Source organism: Schistocerca americana, chromosome 8 (assembly GCF_021461395.2).
Source record: "Schistocerca americana isolate TAMUIC-IGC-003095 chromosome 8, iqSchAmer2.1, whole genome shotgun sequence".
Classification (NCBI taxonomy): Eukaryota; Metazoa; Arthropoda; class Insecta; order Orthoptera; family Acrididae; genus Schistocerca; species Schistocerca americana.
In genome coordinates, this window is record NC_060126.1 from 363,000,724 (window position 1) to 363,015,491 (window position 14,768).

The window sequence follows — 14,768 nt, forward strand, 5'->3', positions numbered from 1 at the left end:
GACACTTAAATCTGTACTCGATGTTAACAAATTTCTCTTCTTCAGAAACACTTTCCTTGCCATTGCCAGTATGCATTTTATATCCTCTCTACTTCCACCATCATCAGTTATTTTGCTCCCCAAATAGCAAAACTCCTTTACTACTTTAAGTGTCTCATTTTCTAATCTAATTCCTTCAGCATCACACGATTTAATTCGACTACATTCCATTATCCTCGTTTTGCTTTTGTTGATGTTCATCTTATATCCATATTTCAATATACTGTCGATTCCGTTGAACTACTCTTCCAAGCCTTTGCTGTCTCTGACAGAATTACAATGTCATCGATGAACCTCAAAATTTTTTATTTCTTCTCCATGGATTTTAATACCTACTCCGAATTTTTCTTTTGTTTCCTTCACTGCTGGCTCAATATACAGATTGAATAACATCGGGGAGAGGCTACAACCCTGTCTCACTCCCTTCCCAAACATTGCTTCCCCTTCATGTCCCTCGACTCTTATAACTGCCATCTGGTTTCTGTACAAATTGTAAATAGCCTTTCGCTCCCTGTATTTTACAACTGCCACTTCAGAATTTGAAGGAGAGTATTCCAGTCAACATTGTCAAAAGCTTTCCCTAAGTCTACAAATGCTAAGAACGTAGGATTGCCTTTCCTTAAACTATCTTCTAAGATAAGTCGTAGGGTCAGTATTGCCTCACGTCATCCTATATTTCTACCGAATCCTAACTGATCTTCTCCGAGGTCACCTTTACCAGTTTGTCCATTCGTCTGTAAAGAATACGCATTGGTATTTTGAAGCTGTGACGTATTAAATTTTCACATCTTTCAATGCCTACTTTCTTTGGGATTGGAATTATCATATTCTTCTTGAAGTCTGAGGGTATATCGCATGTCTCATGCATCTTGCTCACCAGATGGTAGACTTTTGTTAGGCCTGGCTCTCCAAAGGCTGTCAGTAGTTCTAATGGAATGTTGTCTACTCCCGGGGCCTTGTTTCGACTCAGGTCTTTCAGTGCTCTGTCAAACTCTTCACGCAGTATCGTATCTCCCATTTCATCTTTATCTACATCCTCTTCCATTTCCATAATATTGTCCTCAAGTACATCGCCCTTGTATAGACCCTCTACATACTCCTTCCACCTTTCTGCTTTCCCTTCTTTGCTTAGAACTGGGTTTCCATCTGAGCTCTTGATATTCATACAAGTGGTTCTCTACTCTGCAAAGGTCTCTTTAATTTTCCTGTAGGCAGTATCTATCTCACCCCTATTGAGATAAACCTCTACATCCTTACATTTGACCCCTAGCCATCCCTGCTTAGTCATTTTGCACTTCCTGTCGATCTCATTTTTGAGACCTTTGTATTCCTTTTTTTCTACTTCATTTACTTTATTTTTATATTTTCTCCTTTCATCAATTAAATTGAATATTTCTTCTGTTACCCAAGTATTTCTACTAGCCCTCATCTTTTTACCTACTTAATCCTCTGCTGCCTTCACTACTTCATCCCTCAAAGCTACCCATTCTTCTTCTACTGTATTTCATTCCCCCCCATTCTTGTCAATTGTTCCCTTATGCTCTCCCTGAAACTCTGCACAACCTCTGGTTTAGTCAATTTATCCAGGTCCCATCTCCTTAAATTCCCACCTTTTTGCAGTTTCTTCAATTGTAATCTACATTTCATAACCAATAGATTGTGGTTGGGGTCCACATCTGCCCTGGATATGTCTTACAATTTAGAACCTGGTTCCTAAATTTCTTTCTTAGCATTATATAATCTATCTGATACCTTCTCGTGTCTCCAGGCTTCTTCCATGTATACAGCCTCCTTTCATGATTCTTGAACCAAGCGTTAGCTATGATTAAGGTACACTCTGTGCAAAATTCTGCCAGGTGGCTTCCTCTTTTATTTCTTACCCCCAATCCATATTCTCCTACTAAGTTCCCTTCTCTTCCTCTTCCTACTACCGAATTCCAGTCACCCATGACTACTACATTTTCGTCTCCCTTCACTATCTGAATAATTTCTTTTATTTCATCATACGTCTCTTCAATTTCTTCGTCATCTGCAGACCTAGTTGGCATATAAACTTGTACTACTGTAGTAGGCGTGGGCTTCGTGTCTACCTTGGCCACAATAATGCGTTCACTATGCTGTTTGTAGTAGCTTACCCGCACTCATTATTAAACTTACTCCTGCATTACCCCTATTTGATTTTGTATTTATAACCCTGTATTCACCTGACCAAAAGTCTTGTTCCTCCTGCCACCGAACTTCACTAATTCCTACTATATCTATCTTTAACCTATCCATTTTCCTTTTTAAATTTTCTAACGTCGTCCTCTTGAGTAGTCCCCGCCGGGAGATCCGAATGGGGGACTATTTTTACCTCCGGAATATTTTACCCAAGAGGACACCATCATCATTTAACCATACAGAAAAGCTGACTGCCCTCGGGAAAAATTACGGCTGTAGTTTCCCCTTGCTTTCAGCCGTTCGTAGTACCAGCACAGCAAGGCCGTTTTGGTTAGTGTTAAAAGGCCAGATCAGTCAATCATCCAGACTGTTGCCCCTGCAATTACTGAAAAGGCTGCTGCCCCTCTTCAGGAACCACACGTTTGTCTGGCCTCTCAACAGATACCCCTCCGTTGCGGTTGCACCTACGGTACGGCTGTCTGTATCGCTGAGGCACGCAAGCCTCCCCGCCAACGGCAAGGTCCATGGTTCATGGTTTTTTTAATTATAATTATTTTTAATTATAAACAATTAATTTTTTAACAAGATGAGTACAAAAGTCTGCTTTTAGAAAAATGTATCATAACTACATTTGTGCACAAAATTTGAGATACTATTATCTGTGGAACAGAATTTTGATGTGTTTTTATTTTGCTGAATTTTTGCAGCTCTCCAAATATCTGTGGAAAAATGCACCAAATTTTAGCAATTTTCTTTTGCAAATATGCCATACTATTGTATTAAATGAAAATGTCACAGAATACTCCACTAAAGTATTTATCGTTGCATGCCAAATATCAGTACTGTAACTTAGGTGGTTTGTAAAGATATATAAAGTTTCCATAATGTAAGCTACGGGAAGCCTCAATCAAAGGTTTGACAGAAAGCCTTACCTTCCTTGGGTGAACTAGTGCAAAAAACATGCATACTCCTGTTCATCCTCAAGCAGTCTTTTCTTCAATTGATTCCTTTGGTTAATCTGGTTTTCAAACTGAGTAGTCGGTATACACGAAGACTCGTATTGGTTGAAACGAGACAAAACCACGACTTTTCGTGGTATATTTCGTGCATCCACTCAGCTCCAGTACAGTTTCTGTGTTGTTTTGCCACGTGTAATTTTGAGTAATGGCCTTTTGGAAGATACAGTACTCCAAATCAGTGCATGAAGTTCCCTTCGAAAACTGACTGAGATGGTTCTCTGTTCTTTGCCATCAGCATTTCCTGTCCTCAGTTCCGTTGACAATCGTCTTCAGTCCTTATAGGTTAGCATCTGACGACAACCGTTCTGAAGTCACGCTGCGTAGGCGCAAGGGGAACAAAATTCCTTGTGGAGTGGAGGCACATTGGCCGGATCCTTTCCTTGTCTTGCTCTCGTCTGTCCAGCTGAGACCATTTGTTTCCGAAACACTATATTTCGATAGCGTGTCTTGCGGTCATCTTCAGGTCTTCTTCTTAGCGTATCGGTGACAACCATTTAAATGAAATAATGCCCCTCAGCGACGTACACTGCGTTTGGACTTCCTGATGCCATATCATCTTGCGTCATAATTCCTAAGGAGATTGTGTAAACTTGGCAGTGATCGTCTGCTCAACACGACGCGCACAGGACACATCTTGATTATCACAAAGTTCCCATTTTAAAAAGGCAGGATTTCTTTGACAACTGCCCATGCGCAGACGATTAAGTGATGTCCTTGTTGGCCACGACAGACAGTTTCCTGCCGTTGGCTCCTCTTTTGGTGGTGTACTATCATTTTTACCTCTTTCTTACTAGCATGGACGCCTCTTTCCGCCTGTCACTTCAGTAACAGGAGGTACCTGATACGAATTTTTTCTTGCTGCGAAGACATCAAGCAACAAGTTCATGGCAATGAAGTGGGAGTCCGTCATCAGTGTCGACTTTGCTCCTTTCGGATTCCACTGTTACTACCCGCCTGGTATCGGTTGCAGCTGTTCCGACCAGAACCTGGAACTTCTCGAATAGCGTTAGTGTCAAGCATCCTGTCGCCTGGCTGTAAGTTTGGTGAAGATGATCAGGTGATACCCGACCAGTCAGCGTCTCAGCTACATCGCGCCTTCCGGAGTGGTGAGGGGGACACGATCGTCAAATGCTGGAGCAAACATCGATCCCTCAGTGTTTCTGCCGCCGCCGCTAACCGTGCAAGTCTCCTTCGGGCTACCTTGTGACCTCAAGATGGCTGACCGTGTGGTGAATGCATTATTGAGAGCAAAGCCACTGTCCCTGTAGATCGGGCCATCGGTTACTCGTCATTCAACAGAGTCATTTGGACACAGTCACAAAATAACAAGTATCCTCCAGCACTTCAGTTTGTTTAACTCCCTTCTGTCATGCAGTTGCACCTCCAAGGTGACCCATCTTACTGCGCAGTAGCTATATTTCTGACTGCTACACTGAGACCAGACCATTTCACTTTCGCGACGTACGTACACGCTAAAGAGCCGTATGACTGTCTACAACGAGGTGATAAAAGTCATGGGATACCTCCTAACACAGTGTCGGACGTCATTTCGCCCGGCGTAGTGCAGCAGCTAGGAGTGGCTTGGACTCACCAAGTCGCTGGAAGATCCTTACAGAAATACTGAGCCATATTGCCCCTGTAGGCGTCCATAATTGCAGAAGTGTTGGCGGTTCAGCATTTAGTGCACGAACTGACTTCTCGATTATGTTCCATAAATGTTCGATGTGATTCATGTCGACCGATGTGTGTGGCCAAATAATTCGCTCGAATTGACCAGAATGTTCTTCAAACCTACTGCGAACAACTGTGGCCCAGTGACACGACGTCGTTGTCTGGGAACATGAAGTCAATGAATGGCTGCAAATAGACTCCAAGTAGCCGAACATCACCTTTTCCATTAATCGATTGACTCAGCTGGACCAGAGGATTCAGTCCATTCCATATAAACAGAACCCACGCCATTATTGAGCCACACAAGTTTGCACAGTGTCTTGTTGACAACTTGAATCCATAGCTTCGTGGGCTCTGCATCACACTCGAACCCTACCATCAGCTCTTATCAACTGAAATCGGGACTTATCGGACGAGGGCACGGTTGTACAGTTGACTAGAGTCCAACCAGCATAGACCCGAGGGCAAGAGAGGCGTTGCATGCGATGTCATGGTGATAGCAAAGACACTCACAACGATCGTCTGCTGCCATAGCTCGTTAACACCAGATTTCGCCGCAGTGTCCTAACGGATACCAACGGCCTCGCCGCAGTGGTAACACCTGTATCCGTCAGATAACCGACGTTAAGCGCTGTCGGCTGGGTGGGGGACCATCCAGTCTGTCCAGCGCTTTTGGCAAGTTGAGAATGTGTGTGAAATCTTATGGGACTTAACTGATAAGGTCATCAGTCCCTAAGCTTACGCCGGCCGGAGTGGCCGAGCGGTTCTAGGCGCTTCAGTCTGGAACCGCGCGACCGCTACGGTCGCAGGTTCGAATCCTGCCTCGGGCATGGATGTGTTTGATGTCCTTAGGTTAGTTAGGTTTAAGTAGTTCTAAGTTCTAGGGGACTGATGACCTCAGATGTTAAGTCCCATAGTGCTCAGAGCCATTTTGAACTTACAAACTACTTAACCTAAATTATCTTAAGGACAAACACACACATCCATGCCCGAGGGAGGACTCGAACCTCCGCCGGGACCAGCCGCACTGTCCATGACTGCAACGCCCTAGACCGCTCGGCTAATCCCGCTCGGCTTTGGCGAGTTGGGTGCAGTGAGCCCTTGAGAGGCAAAATGAGGAGCTACCTGACTGAGAAGTAACGGCTCTGGTGTCGTATACTGACATACGACCGGGAGAGCTGTGTGCTGACGATATGCCCCTCATCCAGTGATGCCAGTGGGTTGAGGATGACATGGTGGCCGGTCACTACCGTTGGGCCTTCATGGCCTGATCGGGGAGAGTTTAGTTTAGTTAGTCCTAAAGTATACGTTCGTCATACGTTCCACATTGATTTCTGCTACTATTTCACGGAATGTTGCTTGTCTGATAGCACCGACAACTCTACGCAAACGCCGTTGCTGTAGGTCGTTATGTGAATGTTGTGGTGTCACCGCCAGACACCACACTTGCTAGGTGGTCCGTTAGTATACGTCGGGCCCGCGTGTCGCCACTATCAGTGATTGCAGACCGAGCGCCGCCACACGGCGGGTCTAGAGAGACTTCCTAGCACTCGCCCCAACTGTACAACCTACTTTGCTAGCGATGGTTCACTGACAAAATACGCTCTCATTTGCCGAGACGATAGTTAGCATAGCCTTCAGCTACGTCATTTGCTACGACCTAGCAAGGCGCCATTTTTAGTTGCTATTGATATTGTAAAGAATGTACAGACAAGAGCTACGTTCAACATTAATGGATTAAAGTTAAGTATTCCACCAGTTACATCCTTTTTTTCTAGTCTAACTACCTTGTCCTGTTCCAGACCTCACGCCAGCCTGCCTTTCGGCTTCCTCCAAACCCCGTGGGTTGGCTCCTGCCAATCCACAACAAATGTCGTCTTCACTGAGTTGTCTGTGGTGAGAGGGAATCCTTGAAATTTGGTATTATCGGCACACTCTTGACACTGTGGATCTCGAAATATAAAATTCCCTTACGATTTCCGAATTGGAATGTCCTATGCACCTGGTTCCATTTAACATTCTGCGTTCAAGGCCTGTTAATTCCCGTTTTGCGGCCATAATCAGGTCGCAAACGTTTTCACAAGAATAAGCTGAGTACAAATGACAGCTCTGTCCTTTTATATCTGGTGTACGCGATACTACAGCCATTTATATAGCTGCAATTCTCTGTTCCATTACTTTTGTCACCTACATCTACATCTACATATACATCTACATTTATACTCCGCAAGCCACCCAACGGTGTGTAAACTGCCATTACCTCCATTTCCTGTTCCAGTCGCGTATGGTTCGCGGGAAGAACGACTACCAGAAAGCTTCCGTGCGCGCTCGAATCTCTCTAATTTTACATTCGTGATCTCCTCGGGAGGTATAGGTAGGGGGAAGCAATTTATTCGATACCTCATCCAGAAACGCACCCTCTCGAAACCTGGACAGCAAGCTACACCGCGATGCAGAGCGCCTCTCTTGCAGAGTCTGCCACTTGAGTTTGCTAAACATCTCCGTAACGCTATCACGCTTACCAAATAACCCTGTGACGAAACGCGCCGCTCTTCTTTGGATCTTGTCTATCTCCTCTGTCAAGCTGATCTGGTACGGATCCCACACTGATGAGCAATACTCAAGTATAGGTCGAACGAGGGTTTTGTAAGCCACTTCCTTTGTTGATGGACTACATTTTCTAAGGACTCTCCCAATGAATCTCAACCTGGCACCCGCCTTACCAACCATTAATTTTATATGATCATTCCATTTCAAATCGTTCCGTACGCATACTCCCAGATATTTGAAGGAAGTAACTGCTATCAGTGTTTGTTCCGCTATCATATAATCATACAATAAACGGTCCTTCTTTCTATGTATTCGCAATACATTATATTTTCCTATGTTAAGGGTCAGTTGCCACTCCCTGCACCAGGTACCTATCCGGTGCAGATCTTCCTGCATTTCGCTGCAATTTTCTAATGCTGCAACGTCTCTGTATAATAGACCATCATCCCCAAAAATGCCGCATGCAACTTCCGACACTATCTACTAGGTCATTTATATACAGGGTGTTACAAAAAGGTACAGCCAAACTTTCAGGAAACATTCCTCACACACAAATAAAGAAAAGATGTTATGTGGACATGTGTCCGGAAACGCTTAATTTCCATGTTGGAGCTCATTTGAGTTTCGTCAGTATGTACTGTACTTCCTCGATTCACCGCTATGATTTCATACGGGATTCTCTACCTGTGCTGCTAGAACATGTGCCTTTACAAGTACGACACAACATGTGGTTCATGCACGATGGCGCTCCTGCACATTTCAGTCGAAGTGTTCGTACGCTTCTCAACAACAGATTCGGTGACCGATGGATTGGTAGAGGCGGACCAATTCCATGGCCTCCACGCTCTTCTGACATCAACCCTCTTGACATTCATTTATGGGGGCATTTGAAAGCTCTTGTCTACGCAACCCCGGTACCATATGTAGAGACTCTTCGTGCTCGTGTTATGGACGGCTGTGATACAATACGCCATTCTCCAGGGCTGCATCAGCGGGTCAGGGATTCCATGCGACGGAGGGTGGATGCATGTATCCTCGCTAACGGAGGACATTTTGAACATTTCCTGTAAAAAGTGTTTGAAGTCACGCTGGTACATTCTGTTACTGTGTGTTTCCATTCCATGATTAATGTGATTTGAAAGGAAGTAATAAAATGAGCTCTAACATGGAAAGTAAGCGTTTCCGGACACATGTCCACATAACATATTTTCTTTCTTTGTGTGTGAGGAATGTTTCCTGAAAGTTTGGCCGTACCTTTTTGTAACACCCGGTATATTGTGAAAAGCAGTGGTCCCATAACACTCCCCTGTCGTACGCCAGAGGTTACTTTAACGCCTGTAGACGTCTCTAAATTGAGAACAACATGCTGTGTTCTGTTTGCTAAAAACTCTTCAAACCAGCCACACAGCTGGTCTGATATTCCGTAAGCTCTTACTTTGTTTATCAGGCGACAGTGCGGAACTGTATCGAACGCCTTCCGGAAGTCAAGGAAAATGGCATCTACCTGGGAGCCTGTATCTAATATTTTCTGGGTCTCATGAACAAATAAAGCGAGTTGGGTCCCACACGACCTCAGTGTATGCCACAAACAGCGCTCCAGCGCGACAGGGAACTCTGGTAACGGAGTGACTGATGTCTCGTCCGGTGAGAGGCGTAGCTCGCAGCAGCCGACAGGCCGGCTCCAGCTGGCTGCAGCACGTTATGGACTGGACCCAGGTGCGGCGCCGACTCCACTGCGGGGGCGGACCGCCGGTGGCACGCTGCAGCCGCCGCGCCGCGCCGCGCTGAGTATTGATGCGGGCGTGCGGTGCCGCCGCCACTTGGCACGCCAATCACGTACTTGCCGAGAAAAATTGCTAGAGGGGGGATTTTTGAAGCGGCGCGGCCCGGTGGGCCACGCGGGGCTGCGTGCGTGCGTGCGTGCCTGCCTGCCTGCGTGGCTACGCGCATGCGCAGACGCGGAAGCGGCGCCGACGCCGACGCCACCTGCTGTGGCGGTATCGCCGGCGCCGCATCTCCGCAATACCGGCCGCCAATTCCCGCTATCTGATGCATCTCGAATGTCAGATAGCGCATTTCGCGCAGACCGTCCGTCAAAGCCCGGGCGATATCTACCGCTACCGTACACTCCCCCCTCCTCCAGCCTCACGACCAGACAACCCGCAGCTGTAACAGACGCTGCTGAATCAGGTCCCGAGAGCGCCAGGTACCTCGTGTAATTCGTTTCGTTGTTTCTTGCTTTCGTAACTGCAGGTGTACGGAATTGGTATCTGCAGACGGGAACGGCGAAGTTACCGTCAACAACGAGCCATTCGTCAGGACTCTTAATGCGGCTAAACCCACAGGGCAGTTTGTTTCTGCTGGAAATCGGAATACGTTACGAGTTGATAGTGTGCACCATTCTGAAGAGAAATATTACGTGAACACAATTTCAATCGAAACGATTTTTCTGAAACTGTCAAGTTTGGAAACTATGTTTGTCGTAGTAAATAAAAGTTTGCTGACATCCCGTGTATTGTTGTCATTTTCAAAGTAATGCTTTTATTAAGAAATGCCTGTACCAACATCCATATTCTGATTCTGTGATTGTTGGTAGCTAGAAAGTAAAGGCTATAGTGGTGTTAGTCTTGAATAGCCTAAGTCAGTCTCCAAGTTACGATCTGTATGTTTTTAATTATCTAATTAGCTGTCCACGGTCACGCGTTGCTGTGGCTCCGTCTTGTTACACGGAAAAGAAAGAAAAGAGAAAGGGCACATTTCTGATATGTGTGGGAATTGAATTACGTTCTAATCACCTTCTACCCATGTCTCTGTGTATATCCTTCTTTCACCTCTCTCTGTCCATCACCACTTCCCACCTCTCTCTGTCCATCTTCTCGTCCCCCATCTCTCTCCACCACCTCCTGCCCCATACCCTCCCTCCCTATCCCCTCTCTCCCCCTTTTTCTGCCTATCACCTATACCTTCCTCTGGCCCCCCATCTCTCTCCATCACCTCGTCCTGCCCCCTACCCCCTTTCTCTCCCCATGTCACTGTCCATCAACGCTGACTCCTTTCTATGTCCATATTCTGCTTCCCCCTCTCTCTCCATCTCCTCATGGCTCCCTCTGTCTGTCCACCTCCTCATTTCAGCTTCTATGACCATTTCCTTCCAACCCCTTTCATCACCAATCCCCTCCCTCGGACCTTGAGACTTGTTTATTGCTATTGTAAATTCAGATTCTGTAGAAGTGTTCCAATCATAAGTCGATAAGCTATAAATACAAGTTTCCTATCTGCAAACACCGTTTTACTATTATATATATTTATATGCCTTATATACTGAAATTAATAACCAATATGTGTCTAAATTTTTATTACGTTGACGTGTATAAATTAGAAGTAAAACGGTCGAGCACTTTTTAAGATTTTTGGTAGCAATGTTTCGCCTTTATATATTACGTATACCCGTATACTTTGTATTATACATGTCAAAAATAGATACCTGTTGTCCATTCGAAGGTTCGAGTATCGTGTAAGACTTTGAAGTAAACAGGACACGAACTTTTCGAGATATATTATAACAACATTTCCCATTTATATTTTACATATTAGTATACGACCTATATTAAAATTAGGTATATAACAACACGCTCCTAGTCGAATGCAACGTTGTGCCAAAATTTCAAAGCAATCAAATGTTTCAAATGGATCTAAGCACTGAGGGCATCAGTCCCCTAGTCTTAGAACTGCTTAAACCTAACTAACCTAAGGATATCACACACATCCATGCCCGAGGCAGGATTCGAACCTGCGACCGTAGCTGCAGCGCGGTTCCGGACTGAAGCGCCTAGAACCGCTCGGGCACAGTGGCCAGCTTCAAAGCAATCGCTTAAGAAGTTTCAGAGATACACGATTTTGAACAAACGAACATTTACATTTTTATTTATATAGATTTATCGGCTCATCGACTGACTCAAGACGTCAAGTGCGTGTTTCTGTATGTGTGTGTGTGTGTGTGTGTGTGTGTGTGTGTGTGTGTGCAAGTGCGCGGAGAGGAATACAGTGTTGTATTATTAAAGGTGGGGAAAAGCGCAGAGGTGGAACTCATGGCTTGTCTCTGTTTCTCCACCAAGGTAGCAGCCGTACGGCCAACCATCGGGTTCGATACAGACATTAAGACCCTTCTAAGGCGCTACCGTGCGACATTTTCGTTCCATTGAAAAATATAAAAAATTTCATGAGTTACATCTTCTCTTATTTCCCTTTCCGTTTTCGAACCATGCAGCTTTCGACCAATGCAAGTCCTCTTCCAAGACTAACATTCAAAATAACGATTCCAGTTTTAAGATATATAAAACATTCTTCACATTTATCCAAATATGTCACATAAGGACATGTAAAAAAGCTGCTAGAACACTATCATTGGTTTGGTTACACATCGATATTCAACTGCCTTGAGCTCTCGCTATCAAAAATCCACCATTACATCAATTGAATGCTTAAGTCTTTTCTGCAAAACAGTCTCTTATGAAGCTTACCTGTGTCGTAATACATAAACGAACATTGGAAAGAGCGCACCCAGAGGAAAGAATGGTGGAAACTCGGATCTTTGCAAATAAGCATAGTGAGACCCGATGTGCAAATGGTCCAAGTTTGGTGCCACTGTGCGTGCCGAGAGACTCTGGAATGGCGCTGCAATTGGGCAGCGGACCCTACTTAAGCGACTCCTAGTGACTGGTCATACTCGTGGCGATCACATTCAGATTCGAGGAGGACCTTAGCAGGGGGAAAACGACATTTCCCACAGATAACCCAGTTTGAGAAGGGCCTAATCATCGGCTTGAAAACCCGATCGTGTGAGATCCGAAAATCCTGTACGGCCCGATCTCTCCACGTATTCATGTAGTTCCTGCCTTAACAACACGAGCGCAGTGATATACAGAGCAGTCTGCAGGTGCGATGCCAGGTGGGTAGAGAGTGCCTGCACAACCCGGGTCAGGGGGGAGCGTCGTTGTACGGCAGTTCTTTATTGGACGCACACAGAGAACACACTCTGATAGCTTGCCGCCTGTATGGGCCGTTGGGATTATGTAGCTGCATTACCGGCAATAGAACATTAGCGGTTTACTTACAATTCTCGAGCTTTGATGCCTCTGTCGTACTAAGTCATAGCGTGATCCTTAATAACAATACTGAATGCGCCTATAGATGCATTTTATTGCAAACTGTATTTCTGGCAGCGTGCTTGAATATGCTAATATCTCGCTTGATCAACATTTTCGTAAACATGCAACCTACAGGTTGTTAATGGTATAAGTGCACATAATTTTAATGATGACAGAGTACTGAACAACAGTATTAACTTCATTTGCAGACTAATAACTACAGCTATTACGATTAGTATGTTTTTAGGTTGGTTAGTACCTTAGACCACAAGAAAGCCATTCATGTTTGTTTTCGCCTAGGCAGCAGGTTAGATTTTGAAGGATGACTCCTTGGACACAAAAATGAGACTCTATACTGACGAGTAGTCTACTTGTGGTGCTGTTATGACCATGCAGAAAACATCAGATATTAAATTGTGTGACCCGTCCGCGGGAAGACACAGAGAATAAACAACAAATACACCGAAGTTATATACATTAAGGCACAAACGATCATAATTTATGTTCCTATACCCATAACACTTGTGTAATTGAAACACAAAAGTACCAAGCATAGCCTCCAATCACAAATGAAAATGCTTCGTCCATAATGAACTGTTCTTCGAGAGTACAATGTCTTAGGCAATTTATAGCTTGTACTGCAATCTAATTATTTTATTCATTTTCTGACTTCGCCGTATGGATTTGTGAATCCACTGTTGGCTCGTTCTCAGCAGGTAATCGGCAGTCTGTCAACAATGCACAAACCACAAGATACAAAAATCAAGATTCCTCCGAATTACGACCGCCCTGCTTAGCCAACGTATCACTGACCATAACGTTTTATTAAAATACTAAGACGGATTTCATGCAGCTCTCCGCACTACTGTATCCTTTACATAATGCTTCAAATGTGCATAGCATAACTGTTGCAGTATAAAACACAGTTTACTTGCTGTGGTCAAGCCTTGTTCTCCCTCTACATTTTTTATCGCCACACACTTGCCTCCATAAACTAATTTACGATTACTTAATGCTTCAGAATGTGTCCTGTCAGCCGACTGTTTCTTTCAGTCGGGTTGTGCAACAAATTTCTTAACTACCCAATTCTACTCATTACATCTTCAGCAGTTATTTGATCTAATCATCTAATCTTCAGCATCTATCTGTAGCAACACGTAGCTTCTCTTCTTGTATCTCCTGTTTATCATCCACGTTTCACTTGCGTACAAGGCTACAGTACAGACCAGTATCTTCAGAAAAGTCTCCCTGACAGTTAATTTATATGAGGAAATAACAAATTTTTTCCTAGAATTTTTCTCTTGTTGTAATAAGACTGCATTTTGTATCCTCTCTACCTCGTCCACCGTATTGGGTCCAAAAAGCAAAACTCGTCTGTCTGTTTCACTGTCTTACTTGATAATATAATTCCATGAGCATTGAAACATCCCCTTAGAAAAATTAAGAATGTATGTGTTGGTAAACCTCTTACGTTATTTGATTTTCAAACAGCTGAGCAAAACTAAACATACTCAGACATATCTCTCTTTACTTATTCTGATCATCACTAAACAGACACACAATATTTTTAGCGCAACGCAGTCTGACTTTCAATAATCCCTACAAAAGAATGGCCCTGACTAACAGTAACCTATACCTTTCATGAATCACTTAAATCACAAAAATCTTCGTTACTCGAACTAGTGCAATACAGCGAGCGCTAGCTAAATAAAAGATTCTAAATACTGAAGGCACTAACTACTGATAGGCATAGTTAGCAAATGAAAGATTTTCATAGAGATCAAACAATGTATTTACCTTAATAATGTTCAAAAGTCATAATATACATATCATTTCATGACATCCAGCCTTACAAATTTCCTTTTTCTGGCGGACACACGTCCAGATCGTCCGCTCTCAAAATTCTGCCATATCTCTCCCCACATCCTCCACTGCTGGCGGCTCACCTCCAACTGCGCAACGCTACGCGCTGTTAACAGCCAATTGCCCAACACTACAATAGCGATTATTCCAACAATGCAGACCAGCCACAGACTGCACACAGCACAGTAAGTGATTTTCATCCAGAGCGCTACCTGGCGTTACCAACATAAAGACCTTAACAGTCTGTTTACAGCATCACCTGACATCGGTTTACTACACTCACAACTCTTTTTTTTTACTTTTGTTGATGGTCATAATA